The following is a 15,428-nucleotide window of genomic DNA, read 5'->3' as shown; positions in this document are numbered from 1 at the left end:
CTTAATTTGAAATATATTTAACTGAATTTACCTGCGGGCATGTTCCCATTTATTAATTTATAATTTAAATTGCTGCTCTGGGGGTAGACAGGGGGTTGATAGCCAATCAAGAACATTTTGGAAACCTGGTTGAACAAGGTACATTGCTCTATGATTCATAAAGAGTTACAGAAACCATTACTGTGCATAGTTACAGAAACCACCCAGCCTCCTAAGACAACTCTTTCAGTCATTCTCTTTTCCTCCTTCCCTGCCTGCACCACTGCACATGTTTGTTGGGTACCACACATCCTATTGATTCCACTTCAAAAACATCCCTTAAATCTTAATTTAGAGTCTCCTCATATCTCTGATGGACCACATCAAACTGAAGATATTATTAAAGATTTCTTACTGTGTTGAGTGGAACCAAGCACATTTCTACTACATGACTTTTGTTCTCTGATGATAAGCTCAATATTCCCAGGGAATTCCAGGACATCCTCCACAATGCTTAAGAAAAAGCTTTCTCGAACTCTCTTGATCATCTCCTTTCCCTGGCAGAAAACCTCCAACAGCTCTTCTTTGAGTGTGAAATAGTCTCAACTTCATTACTTAGTGTAGAGACCCTGTACTATAGCTTTTCTACTTTTCCTACTATCTTTATCCCTTTCCCAACCTTGCACTGTGTGACACACTCACATACACTCACTTGTCCTGACTTCCTATTCTTCATTTACATTATGTCCTTTTATGCCTTTGGGTCTTCACACGTGACCTTTTTTTCTCTAATGCCCTCTTCCTTGTCCTCCACTGACTTTGTCCACCTGATGATTCTCTTCAATAATCAAAGTCCAGTGAAAACTCCTTCTCAATACCTTTCTCATCTCTATCAGGACAGAGTAGCTGCCCTCATCAGTTCATACAGATGTCTATTTTTCTTGTGCCATGTTTTGTATCACTTGTTTTGCCCTGTGTGTTTCTCTCTCACTGGTCAGTTCCTCAAGAGTAAGGATGCTGCTTATTTCATCTGCGTGTCTCAGGTCTGAGCGTAGCAGGACCTCAGAACATGCTCTGTGACTGAAGAAACAAATGAATGCAGAACTTCCTGTTCTTTAAGGGCTTGGAGTCCAACACAAGTATTAATGAAAACACGTGCAAAGAGGATTAGATCAGTAGAATAAAGGGTAAAGGCGCAAGCATAAAAGAGTTAAGAATTTGTATGCTACACATTTACTTGAGTAGTGAATTAATTTATTTCTATTATATCTGTGGCAGACTTGGAAGAAAAGTTAGAACAGAGGGTAAAGCCTAAGGGCCTGTCCATGGCAAGGAGGATTATTTTACTTTCCCTGTGAGGACAGCTGAAGAAGACAGCTAGACTGTCTTTGAATACCATCTGAAGAGGATACCAAAGGAACAGCATAAGTAGGTCCTTACTCTGTGGATATTGTTAAAGGTTTATTTTCTAAACTAGTGTCACAAATAAGCTTTCACTAGCAGTTTTCCCACTGTTTGATCAGATGCTTCAATTCTCTGTTGGAAGCTATACCAGCCTTTCTGGATCTGTGCACATGACATCTTGAGACAAACCATGTCTTTACCAAGATTTCAAGGTCTTTGTCTCCTGCGATCTATGATATTAGCTAAAGTGTTGTTTGACTAAATTTGACAAAATTCAGAAGAGTTAAGATATCTGAAAAAAATAAATTGTTCAAGTCTGTAAATGAGGCCAGATGAGATAAGTATATGTTCTATAGCAGAAACATTTAAAATTCACATATTTAAAAATTATAAAGGAATTAAAGTAACTAGTAATGAAGTTCTACACTTACACCTTTCTTTCATTTCTTTTCCTGGTTCTGAGGGTGGAGTTGAGCAGACCAGGGTATACTTTCTTATCTGTTGTTTGCTTGTAACCCATGACTTAACATACTGAGAGGAATATTGGGTTAGAAGTCAGAAGCTGTAGATTGCTCCACTGCTTGCTTTAGCACTAGTTGTCATCTAACTTAGTCACTATTATAGAAACCATTTGACCTTTCTGTCCCTTACTCTTCTTAACTGTGAAATGAGAAAAATATCATCTGCTATGATCCCACTCCAGGATCAAATGAGATACAAGAATGGAAAAGTCATGGGTAAGGGGGCTGTCAGTGTACTTGACTTGATGGGACATATGCAATTATAACTATAGCTCCTATTTTCAAGAAGGAGGCTATTTTCCTCCCCTCTCAAACATGACATTTAAAAAACCCAACAAACAATGTTAAAAATAACTAAAGCCATAACTTCAGGCCATCGATCAAAAATAACCTAAAACAAGCACTATAGAATTGTAGTGGAATGTTTGATATTAGTCTCTGGGGATGTATTCACAAACACTGTTTGTTGGAAGCTGAATGTCTTGTGTGGAGAGGTCAAATATAAATTCTCCTGAGAGCTGATGAACTATTCTCCCATGAAACAAAAACAGCTGACTAGAGCTTTCCATGTGGTTAATTTGTTCTGTAGATGCTAACAAAGAAAAAAGTGATTTGTATGATTTTTCTTGGATGGATTACATTCAGAATTGGGTAATTTGGGCATCTGCTACTGAAATAGATATTGTCTATCATAATGTATAAGTATAACCATATGTGTAGGTTTAATACTATCCTTGATTTTTTTTCCTCGCTGCGATAAAAGAAAATTTGCAAGACAAAAAGAGTATTGCTTTATAAGAGGAAAATGGATTATTTAGCTCTCTGTCTACCTAGACCCCAACTTTTGGCATTTAAACCTATCATTAGACTTTGATAGGGGGAGGGACAGTGTTTCTTGTATATGAATCCCACAAATCGACCCCATTTCCTAGAGATGGAGTCTATGAGGTCACTGAAGATCTAATATAAGTATCAAAATATTCCTCCTGCCACTAGATTCTTGAAAAATTCAACAAGTGCTCTGTGGAATTTCCCAAGGATAGTAATTGTGTAATTTCTTTGTTTTTGGTTTTCTTTTCTATTTGAAGATCACCTCATTGATCATGCTCCTTAACTACTATATTATCAGTATCTAAACCGTAGTAGTTGTTTCCATAATAATGGAAATGAAGCTCCATGGAACCATCTGTGTAACAGTTTCTACCTGCTTTCCCTTGCGTCTAATAACAAATGGAAGCTTATTTAGCAAACAGCATGATCTGTCATTGTATAAACTAAGTCTACTGAGGAAGGACTAAACCTGTAACCTATGACACATCTATAACACATGCTAATCAGCTGAATAAACTCCACATGGTCTGGTGTTCAACTGCATAAGATCACATGAAAACTATGCTGCTCAGGGGAACAGTTTAGGGGGATGTATTTCATCAAAGAGGAAAGACAATGTCTTTCATAACTTTTTTTCCCTGTGATATGAAGAGATTATACATTGATCGCTTAATCACTCTATTTGATTTTCAAATTTCCTCTCATAATGAGTGATGAGAAAACTCAACCCTTAGTTAATTTACCTTAAAAGGATGACAAACATATTCAAACAGTAGCTTGAGAGCGGGTTAGGTTAATAACCATGGATCCCAGAATTTAGAGGAGGTGTGCTCCAATCACCATAGTACAGTCAATTTACCTTAACCCTGTCTAATCTCTTCATACCATAGGGGAATCAAGCAAAAACTACTTTCTATAATTTTCTTTTAAACAAATATATTTTTAGATAAGTACATTTTTAAATATAAGAAACAAATAATTTCCATTCTAATAATATATAGATTGGATGAGGACTTGTCCAATAAAATAAAGAGTGTACTCTATTTGGAAGGTGGCTAATATAAATGATAGATGTATTCTTTATCTGATTGAACCTATAAGTTAGTTTTTTATTTTATTATTTCTTTCAACTTTTTTCCCTTTTCTGATTTATTTTATTTTTAAGTATATTTTATTATGTTATTATAGTTATCCCAATTTTCTCCCTTGTCCCCTTTCCACCCAGTACCCCCCTTCCTTCCAGCAATCCCCCCCACCCTCAGTTCATGTCCATGGGTCATGTATGTAAGTTCTTTGACTTCTTCATTCCCTATACTATTTTTAACATCCTCCTGTCGCTTTTGTTCCTTCCAATTATGCTTCTTAATTCCTGCACCATTTCCCAAATTATCCCCCTTCCCCCTCCGAGCTGATAACCCTCCAAATGATCTCCATACCTATGATTCTGTTCCTGTTCTGTTTGTTTGCTTAGTTATTTGTTTTTGTTTTTGTTTTCTTAGATTCAGTTGTTGATAGTTGTGAATTTGTTGCCTTTCTAATGTTCATAGTTTTGATCTTCATCCTTTTCTTTAATAAGTCCTATTAAAATTTAATGTAATAATAGCTTGGTGATGATGAATTCCTTTAGTTTTACCTTGTCTGAGAAGCACTTTATCTGCCCTTCCATTCTAAATGATAGCTTTACTGGATAGAGTAATCTAGGTTGTAGGTCCTTGCTTTTCTTTTTCTTTTTTCTTTTTTTTTTATGATGGTGATTTGCTTTTCATCACTCTGAATTATTCTTGCCAGTCCCTTCTTGCTTGCAATGTTTCTCTTGAAAAATCAGCTAGTAGTCTTATGTGAACTCCTTTGGAGGTAACTCTTTGCTTTTCTCTTGCTGCTTTTAAGATGATCTCTTTGTCTTTAACCTTTGGCATTTTAATTATTATGTGTCTTGTTGTGGTCTTCTTTGTGTCTAGGTTGTTTGGAACTCACTGTGCTTCCCAGACTTATATGTCTATTTCCTTCTCCAAATTAGAAAAGTTCTCTTTCATTATTTTTTCAAATAATGAAATAAGTTTTTTATTTCTTGCTCTTCCTCTTCCCCTTCTGGCACCCCTATGATTCAGATGTTAGTACATTTAAAGTTGTCCCAGAGGTTCCTAAGCCTATCCTCCTTTTAAAAAAAATTCCTTTTTCTTCTATCTGTACTGGTTGAATGTTTATTTCTTCCTTATGTTCTAAATCATTGATTTGAACCCCAGCTTCCTTTCCTTCACTGTTAGTTCTCTGTGGATTTTTCTTATTTCATTTAGTGTAATCTTCATTTCGTCCTTTATGTTGTTACCATACTAAATGAGTTCTCTGAGCATCCTTATCACCAGTGTTTTAAACTCTTCATCTGATAGGTTGGCTATTTCTGTTTTGTTTAGTTCTTATTCTGGGGTTTTGTTCTGTTCTTCCATTTGGGTCATATTTCTTTATCTTCTCAATTTGGTAGCCTCCCTGTTTTTTTGTTTGTTTGTTTTTGTTTTTTGTTTCTTTTCTGTGTATTATGTAGAACTGCTTTTACTCTGTCTTAGTAGCATGGCTTATGTAGAAAAGGCACCTGTAAATCATGTTGGGCAGAACCTTAGGAAATTCCCAGAGTTGGGCAACCTGCTTCACTGCTTTGTAGCTCTGTGTGTGGGGAGGGATCGGAGAGGGGACAATGCCTCTCCCTGCTTCTGGAAGTTTGCCTGGCACTCACCCTATTTTCAATCACTTTACTCATTTCCCGTATGTGACTGGTGCCCTTTCAGCTGCTGCCCTGGTGATGAAACCCAGAGTGGATGGGTTTGTGTATATTCTAGGCCAGTGTGGGCCCTTTACACAGAGAAAATCCATCAGTTTCTTCTGCCACCTCAACCCCCAATGTTTTTTTACAGCCAGAGGTAAGGGGGGTTTATCTTCCTGGTGCTGAAACTCTGGGCTGTGCAGTCTGGCCTAGGGCTTGGATCACTCGCTCCCAAGGTATTTCTCCTGGTTTTTATCCACCACACACAAATGTGGGACCATTTGTTCTGCTGCTGCTGCCACCATTGCCTCTCAGTGCCACATTGCTGCCTCTCTATCCATTTCTGCCACTCTGCCCCTTTTACATGTCTGGATGAATGTAGCCTCTTTAAATCCTTGGTTGTTGGACTTCCATACAGATCAATGTTCTGACAGTTCTTGGAGTTATTTGTTTTGACATCTGGTTGTAATTCTATGGTCGCGCAAGGAAGCGAAGCCTGCCTACCTATGCCTCCATCTTGACCAGAAGTCCTAAAGTAGTTTTTTAAATACATGACTTACCTAATGATAATTCCTGTTAAGCAAATTAGTTAGGAAGACCTTTCAGCCATTCAAATTAGAGTAATAAATAAGATTTCACAATTAATCATGTAATTCTTTCCTGAGAATAAGCGAAGCCTAACCTTAAAATAATATATTGGCTTTCATCTGCTCTAGTATTAATGGGTATTATAGATACTGTTGGTTTATAATCTTTTTCAAATTTTCAAAGCACAATAATGAAAGAAGAGCTCATTTGGGGGCTTTCTGAAATAAGACAAATCTGTTAACAAGTTCTATTTTACCTCTGACTTAAAGTTTCAAGCATTTTTGAATTTTAAGGTAACTGAGGGCACATTTATAAGTTGTATTATGATGTGTTTAGTGAAAGCCCTTTCCGTTTCTCTTAGATAGTTTTTATATTCTATGTTTTGGGGGTTTGTTGTGTTCCTTACAATCGCAATGTAAGCTCACCGAGAGTGACCACTCTGCCTTGCTTATTCCTGCACTGCCCTGAAACCTAATGGGGCCCAACACTTGCTGGGTGATTTTGGAAAATGTCTCAGATAAAACTGGTGATAATTCTCAAAAGATTTCTACTTCTCTGAAAGCGATGATGGCTCAAGATCAAGAAAATAAGGAGAAGCACCTGCAGTCTTGGAATTTCCTATTGGGAGGCATCATTTATGAGTCCCTAGGGGACTGGAAGCCCTCTAGATAAGAATTCTGCCCTTGCTTTCTAGGGAGATCCTGTTTCTTCTCCTCTGAACTGATAAACCAAGTCAAAGGATAACAAGAATCTTTTCTCTTTGTAAGTTTACCAGCAGTGCTGCAGATGGATGCAGGTGTGAAGCAGGAATTTGCTATCCATCTTTGGACCTGTCTGTTCTGGTTATTACAGCCTTTAGACACCCACTGAGCCTGGAGAGGGCTGGAGAGGGGAGGGAATAGAAGGAACATTTTCTGGTGGTACTGGTGGGGCAATCTCAGGCAATTCTGTGAAGCCCAGCAGCTTGACATTAAAGGCTGGTCATAAAAGCATATGTACCCCTTGTCATATGCATGCAATTTCTAATCAGCCTACAGTTCTTAAATCTCAGTTGCCCATTTCTATGCTTTTTTGGGAGAAGTCACAGTAACACTTTATAACACCACTCCATTACCAGTATCCCTCTAGGCATTTTGGCAGCATCTAAATACATATGTTGTAAAATAAAACTAAACAAAACCATGGTATTTATATTCTGCTTTGCAAGGTAGAATATTGTAAATGACAGTCATACCTTGGTACTCGTTGGCTTCAGAACTCAACGAACCCTGTACTTGTCACATTTTGATGAGAAAAAAATATTTTAGCACTCGGTTCTTGCTCAGGACCTGTTGTACCTGCTAGAACTTGTATGAGTTACGATGCTTCCCCACAAGAGAAAATGCTTCATTGTTCAGTACTTGTCTATTTTGGCACTCATCATGAGTTTTGGAATGAATTAATGATGAATACTGAGGTACTATTGTAATTTATTCTAATAATCCTGTAACATTTGGTACTGATCAAAGTTAACTTGGCTTCTCCTTCACTGACGTAGAACTTAAAAACACCTGGAGTCCCATTTGCAGAACATGAGATGAAGGGAAAGGGAAGGCAGCGAGATTTACTTTTCACTGTCTAGCCTTTCGTATCTTTGAATTTTGTCCCAAACCTATTTTAAAAATTAAATGAAATCAACTCAAATCAAAAGACCAAAATTATTTCCCCTGAATCTCTTGTTCTTGATCATAGTACATAAGAACTAGAGGAGATATATTAGTTTCAACTCCTCATTTCAAAGATTGCAACTAAATTCTCAAGAGACTATTAATCAGCTAATATTCCTTTTCTGAACAATTCAGACAAGTAGAATATAGCTTCTAACTAAAATTTTGTAAGTATTTATTATACCCACATTGCTACTGAAAATAAATTTTAATAAGCTTCTTTTTTTAGACTAGATTTCTAGTTTGTAATAAGTGACCTATTTAGGACCAGATTGTTAAATAAAAATGAGATTTTCATGCCAGTTTGGTGATCCACTTAAAGAATCTTATATTTACCACAATTTTGAACAATTTCTTTCTTAGCTTTGCTCTGTGTGACCTCACTGTCTCAAGGAAAAAGGAAGAATTGACTTCTACTGTTCAATGAATTGGTGGCACAACCAGTCTTTTTTGTAACAGGTTGCTAAAAAAATTAAATCTCAATTATTAGGTTAAGGAAGAGGAATAGAATAGAATTGTAGGGAAAATCAGGAAGGAATCCTCTATGAATACAGGAAGATATTTAGAGAGAAAGCCTCCTGGTTCTACTGTTTTTGATAGTTTTCCTTCACGATGAAAGCATGCTTCTGATCAGAGCCATTATTACAGAATCACTAAATCTAGGAGCTGGAAGGGAATTTTGAGATTCTCTTGCTTGTTTCTTTCATCTAACAAGTGAGAAAAACTGAAGTTTAGGAAGGCAAATCGAGTTTTTTTGTTTTTTTGTTTTTTTTTTAAAGCTGATATTTAGTGAAAAATCTTCAACTGGAATTCAGATTTCCAGGCTCCTAACAGAGCCTTTTTGTTGATGTTGTTTTCATATATAAATGGGCAAAAAGCTTGTATGGAATGACAGCTTAGTTTCCTGGTGTAATTTTTCAAAAAAAAAGAAAAGATGAAAAACCTCTCCTTATTTGTATCTGGCACTCCAGGTTTTAATTTCAGACCAGGTAACAGGCTGTTCTTCCATGCCTGAAGCCGGTGTGACATTAGCTGTAAAAAATGGACCAATTATCCTCCAAAACAAGTACAATTCCCCAGCAACATTCAAGGCAACTCAATTTCTATTGGTTTTTGTTTATTATAGCTATTATTGGTCTACTGTGGAGTGGGGAAGAAAAGCCCAAAACCACATTTGGCTTTATTTTCTTGATCCTTACCTAAAAAATGAGGTAGTGATGTGTGTGCATGTGCGGTGTATGTGTTTGTGTGTCTCTGAGTGTGTGTGACTATGTGTGCTGAGTGCTATGTGTGTGGGGGGGTTGAGTGGGGGTTCAAAATGGGTGGAAGTTTTCAATTATTTGGAAAACTAGTTTTCCAAGTATTTATGCCTGAAGCAAAATAATCATTTTCTTACCAGTAAGTGATTTAAAAAGATTCAAGGCAGAACTAAATCCTGTACTTTGGTGATAACACTTATCAATAATTATAAGCTACATTCTTGACAGTTTAAATTTTGTTGGTTATTTGGTGGTGGTGGGGTGACCATTTAAGGCATCGCACAGTGATATTTAAACCAGCTTTAATTTAATTTTTTATCTGTTCCCAGTCTCAGTGATTTAGACAAAGTTGATCCTCAGCATTCATTCATCAAAGGACAATAATCATAGCCAGAGTACTCGCAGCCTTCTCTCGACAGTTGTGGGTTTATAGTTTTGGAAACAGTGTGTTGCTCTCAGGTTGTTTATGGTAAGTCAGTGTATAAAAGAAAGGGAAAAATCTGTTATCATTCTCTTGGAAACCAAATGTTCACAGTATAAGGTGACAAATATTGGTTATGTTTTAGTGTTAATTTCACTTTCACACTAAGCATCACTCAGTGTGTTAATTTTTAAAGCACATGAATGTGTCACACAAACAGGAGCAGAGACCTTTCCTGCCTCATTCAGGGATGTGTCCCTGGTGCAAATATATACTGAATAGGAAAAAAAGTCAGGCCTTCGGTGAAAGAAGATTAAAAATTTAGAGCCAAACAGCCATTTCCTTCCCATTTTACAAATAGAGGCCAGAATCTTTCAAGGGTTTGTCTTTGAATCACACTCCTTTCCTCAGGTGAGGGAAGTTGAGAGACACAGCCTAGGCACACTTCCCCCTCAGCCTTTAACAGCCTGGTGAACCCACTGGCCCCAGGATGTGTCTGAAGTTGCGGTCTGTGGCTTCAGGGGGAATAGTGGTTCATAATGAGGACCTCAGAGAATATCCAAGGACAGATATGTCATTGAAATATCTATTTGCAGTGAGAATTTTTTTTTCTTTTTTTTTTTTTTTCCTGAAAGAAGGTCTGATTCTATCAGATTAAGGGGATCTGTGTCCCCAGAGATGCAGAGAAAGATAAATGCTCAAGCCGATCATTTTGGAGGGATTCAACATATTATGGCTGGAAGGACTTCCCTTCTCCTCACAGTCCCTTCCAGGGGCACCAGAGAGGGGCAACACAATTACAAGAACATGGAAATGCAAGGTTGTTTAACTGACATCCAACTCAGAGCTTCCCATGTGAACCCAAGTATTTGGTTTTCAATTTCAAAGAGATCATGTTTCCTAGATTAAAAACATAAAAAACAAATCAAGATTTCTCCATGTTCTAGAAAACCATTTATTTTCAACATTACGGTAAAAAGTTGCTAGGCTTGTTGTCTAAGGAGCTCAAATTAATCCAGCTTTATTTAAAATGTTGTTGGCAAGTATAATAAAAATAAGAGGTAAAGTTGTCAGTGAGGTGATGTTAAAACACAAATCTGCTGCTCTTGTTTAGGCAGAACAGTCCCAGAATTGGCAACTAATGATAACATGTGGGAATAAATATAACAAATGTAGAAAGCAGACATCAGAGTTTACCTTCCCCATCAAGCAATTTTGTTTATGGTTTTAGGCATATCTCACAACAAATATGTTAAGAATGCTTTTGTATGATACATATGTTAGCAATATTTGTGTTATGTTTTATTCCATATACTTTGCTAATAAAAATGCTAGAATTTCTACATGACAGTATTATGGATAGGAAATGACAGCTAAAATGGCTTGAAGGCTTTCTTATATTTATTTATAATAAGGATGACACATTTTATTAATTATTTTTATTATAATTTTTAGTTTTCACAATCCTGAAACTGAAACTGACAGCTGAGAAGTTGCATTTAGTTTTCAAGTGGATGATAGACACTAAAGAGGGTAGAACTAAAATAGTGAAAGAGAAAGCGCAGACACATGGGACGCATGCTTTTGTTTAAGTAAAGCTGTCTTGGTTTCAAGAAGCTATGCTTTAGATACACATAGTACATTATATATCTGTGTGGGCCAGACACACAGAGCCATTTTAGTGTAATCTTAGAACATCTAAGATAAGGAATTGTCTCTATTCCTACTTCTGGAAAGTAGGCAGATTTTTCTTGAAAATAGCCAGAATCTCATTTAAAATATGAAAATGACATCAACTTGTGCACTGGAGATATAAATCCAGCCATAAAACACCCTTAGTGATAAAGTCAGTCATTCAAACAAATTAAGTCAAATGGAACCCCGGAACCCGCCACCCTTTATGACAGTGAAGCTATGCCCCATGAATAAAGACCATTCTCAGACCTCAGGGGGCAGCTCCAAAGAGTTATCTGGACACGATGTTGCTTCCACATGCATATCATCAAAATGAGAAATCTGAAAAGCTCAGTGTATAAAATTTGATAACTGTTGGCTCAACTGGCTTTTTAAAAAGTTTCTAAGAAACTTCAAGATCTATATTTATCTTGCCAGTATAAGTTTTCTCTTATGCAGTCACTAGAAAGTCTGTAAGAATTTCTTATACTTAAGAATCCAAAATACCACAAAAAAACACATAGGAAATATTAAGGAAAATGAAACAAAACTTACTTTCTTAAAGCCACTTCTCTTGTAATTTAAACAGTTGAAAGGAGACTATGTGATACTTTTTTCCCTCCAACACATTCAGAGGTCAACTCCAAAGGGACAGAATGAGCCACCAGAACTATCTGAGGGTCCCTCCCAACTTCAGCTTTTTCAACTTTGTAGAAGAAAATAGGAGGGTTAGTGGGTTTCCTCCAAACTTTGTGACGTGCACGTAGCTGACTCCTACTGGCCTGAAAAAGCATTCCTTGTCAATCTGTACTTAAAGTTATGAGTAACAAGTTCTCAAGCCGGACATCCTTAAAGAGCAGTCCTGCCAGGATTAGTATTTGAAGTATCTGGATCAGCTCCAAAAGTTTAAAATACAAACTGCACATACACACTTGAGAAATTCCCACTGCCTGGGCTGAGTTAACGGCACATTTTAAATTAAAAATATTTCTAAAAGGCTAATGTATTTTCTGTTCCTTTGATTAATCTGTTTTTGTTTTTTTGTTTGATTGATTGGTTTTCTGGAGACTACAAGAACCTTTCTTTTAGGCTAGAAATGGCTCAACCACAGAGCTTCTCTGTTCTCACCTGCATTTGTTGGTAGCGTGCGGTGAGCCCTTGGTTGTGACCTCTGTCACTGACTTCTTGGGAAATCTGGAAATTTTGAGGCTTGGATTTGACTAGAGTAACTCAAGGCTGTTACCTGCTTCCTGCACCTGCAGTGTGGACTGAGCATCCACTGTTCTGCCAGTTTCCTGTGAGCTGGTAACGATTGTTATGTCATCACCATGACTGTATGATTTCACTTCAGCACAGACTCATCTGGTTTGCTGAAAACTTCAATTCAAAACCTGAGAAGTGACTAGGGGTGCCAGTTGTTGAATTTAAGGAAATAGTTGAATATTGAACTAATCCACAACAAGAATTCTTAGTGGGTCAAATTGATTCACGAAGTAAGTGGTGTTTGCTCCTAGAATCTCCATTGGAGGCCATTTCTTTGGCTTGTAAGGTGGGGTGAGAAAGAAATATTCTGCCTTAACTCCATTTATTCCCAGACCAAACTTAACCTGTCCTTGTTCTAAGTGCGAAAGGAATGATACATTAACATTTTCTGAGGTCAAACTCAGGTATGTCCAAAAAAAAAAAAAAAAAAAAAAAAAAAAAAAAAGCTAGTGAAAGGCAAAGCCGATCAACTCTGTTTCATTCTTCACCTACTTTGGTGATTAAGATATTAGGAAAATGAAAACATGGTGATTAGCAGCAACAGACTGATTCAGTGAAAGGACACAAGTATATTCAATTAGTAATAGATTTTAATCCTCATGATACTGCTAGAAAGACATTATTTTTCTCCTTTCATAAGTGAGGAGGTACAGTCCTGGAGATAAAAATTGCTGGAGTCCCCATCTAGTCATGGGTCCATTCCCTCTTTGCTTTCACCTGTGCTTTCTGAGAGCGTAATCTACATTCACTGATTCAGCTTCTGATCCTCCTGTTCCTTCCTCAAGCTATTGCGATCTATCTTCCACTTGAACCACTCCACCAAAAAAAAAAAAGGCTTCATTAAGCTCATAAAAGATCTTAATTACATCCCAAAGAGCACTGTCTTTCATCTTACCAGAAATTTCTCATCTCTGGCTATGTTTATTTCTTTTTGTAATTTTCTTCTCTTGGCTTCACTAAGTTATTCTCTTTTATTTCCTCCTTGGTCCTACGTCCTCAGACTCCTCCCCCTTTATTCACCTCATCCTTCCCCAGAGCTTCATCCTTAGCTCAGAATGCTTCTCTACATTCTCCATGGAGAGTGACGATTATATGACTCTCAAACTGCTATCGCTCTCGAAGGTTTTAGGTCTGTTTCATATTGTCTAAAGATGACCAATAGCATCTGAATAAACAAAATTATTTCAGAGCCAAGAAGATTGCCTCCTTTCTGTGCAGTGTTTTTCTTCCACTAGAGGCTGGGAAACGACCTGTATGAGATTTTATATATATATTGATTTTAGAAACAGAGTGAGGGGGGGAGAAACATTGACGTGAGAAACATCAATGGGTTGCCTCCTGTATATGCCCCGACTGGAGTATCAAACCTGCAACCTATGTATGTGCCCTGACTGGGAATCGAACCAGTAACCTTTTGGTGTATGGGGCGATGCCACGACTGAGCTATCTGGCCAAAGCAAGACCTGTACACATTTTTAACTCCAAATTTTACCTATCAGAGAGAGGTGACATTGACTTTATAAATAATATACCCATTTTTAAAGATTTTGGTTAATTGTCAAACTACCTCCCACAATGGTGATCTTTCTAAAAGACAAATTGAATCACCTTATTTCCCCGGTTAAACTGAATCTTTTAAAGTCTCCCTTGTTTTCAGGATAATAGTAAAACTTTTCAGCTTAGTGTGCAAGTCATTTCACGGCCCTCCTCTGGTTTCTCTAGCTTCATTTTACCCCACTTCCCGGACCATTTATTTCTCATACTTTTAGGGTTTCTCAAATGCCCCATTTTATATGAACTCATGTCCTAGTACTTCTGAATCTCCTTTTCTCCACCCAGAAATGTCTGCTGCCCCTTCTTGTATTCCACCAGGCTAATGCCACTTGTCTTTTGGGAGTCGGTTCAGGTCATCTCCACTCTGTTCAATTCCTTTCCCCGCTGTGCAAGACAGTCTGGCTTTCATTTCTTCTCCTGTAGCATCCTCTGACTATTGATCTCAAAACACTACACATATATTGAACTATAATCCTGAGTCTTGCCCATCTCCTTGAAAGCAAGGCAAAATTTTAAAATTTACATTGTATTCCTGGTACTTAGCTGTCATACAGGATTTGGGAGGTTATTAAACCAAGGTTTTAAATTCACCCAATCCTCCCTTTCTTCCATTACATCACAACATAATCTCTTCCTTTCTGCTCTTCAAATACACATCTGGGTAAATTTACTACTAATCACTGAAGAGAAAAACAGGTCAAATAGAGGCAAGCCTGATAAAACAAATAGTGAAACACAATACCAGAAACTTACAAAAATTTAATACGTTTAGTCATTCCTTTTTTTGTGTGTGATGTAAATAGAAAACACTGTGATTCTGAAACCAGAAATTCAGGGTTTCTTTCTTAGATGGTTCAGAATAAGTCTCTCCTGGCTTCTCTTTTGTTTGCTTAGTGTGGCCATCAAGATAGAGCAATTTGTGTGAATCTTATGCCACTTTAAGAGTGCTCCCAGATTTCTGTGGAAATGTACATTCCAGAGTTTATATGTTTTTTTATTTTTTTCTCCATATACACTGGGGTGAAAACATCATATTACTCAAAGAAAACAAACCTTCCGTTGTTCCAACTTCCTACCCAACTCACATAATTAGTTCTTGATAGAAAAAATCCCATTTGGCCCTGGGTGGGTCCAGGGGCATTTCTGAGGACAGAATGAACTGTTCCTTCTCAATCTACAAGCTACACTAGACTTCAGATCACTTTTGTTCCTGACCTCAACCTTGGTGATTTATGGTCTAAATAAAGTACATTCCCTAAAAAGTTCAAGATGGTTCTACATTCAGGTTAAGCAACTTCTACATTTGTTGTTCTAATTTAGCATTAAGATCCTTTCTAAAAATACAGATTTTGATAAGCTATGCCACTCTTCACTGAGTCTTTCTGATGGCCAAAATTGGGTTTCCCTTGATTCTTGAAAAACACAGGTCTAGAGGTGGAACATGTGAACATGAATGCCTGAACATGTTATTCA

Source organism: Furipterus horrens, unplaced genomic scaffold (genome assembly GCF_987537825.1).
Source record: "Furipterus horrens unplaced genomic scaffold, mFurHor1.1.pri manual_scaffold_6, whole genome shotgun sequence".
Lineage (NCBI taxonomy): Eukaryota > Metazoa > Chordata > Mammalia > Chiroptera > Furipteridae > Furipterus > Furipterus horrens.
The sequence above is the reverse complement of the archived record's forward strand: the minus strand, read 5'-3'. Positions refer to the sequence as shown.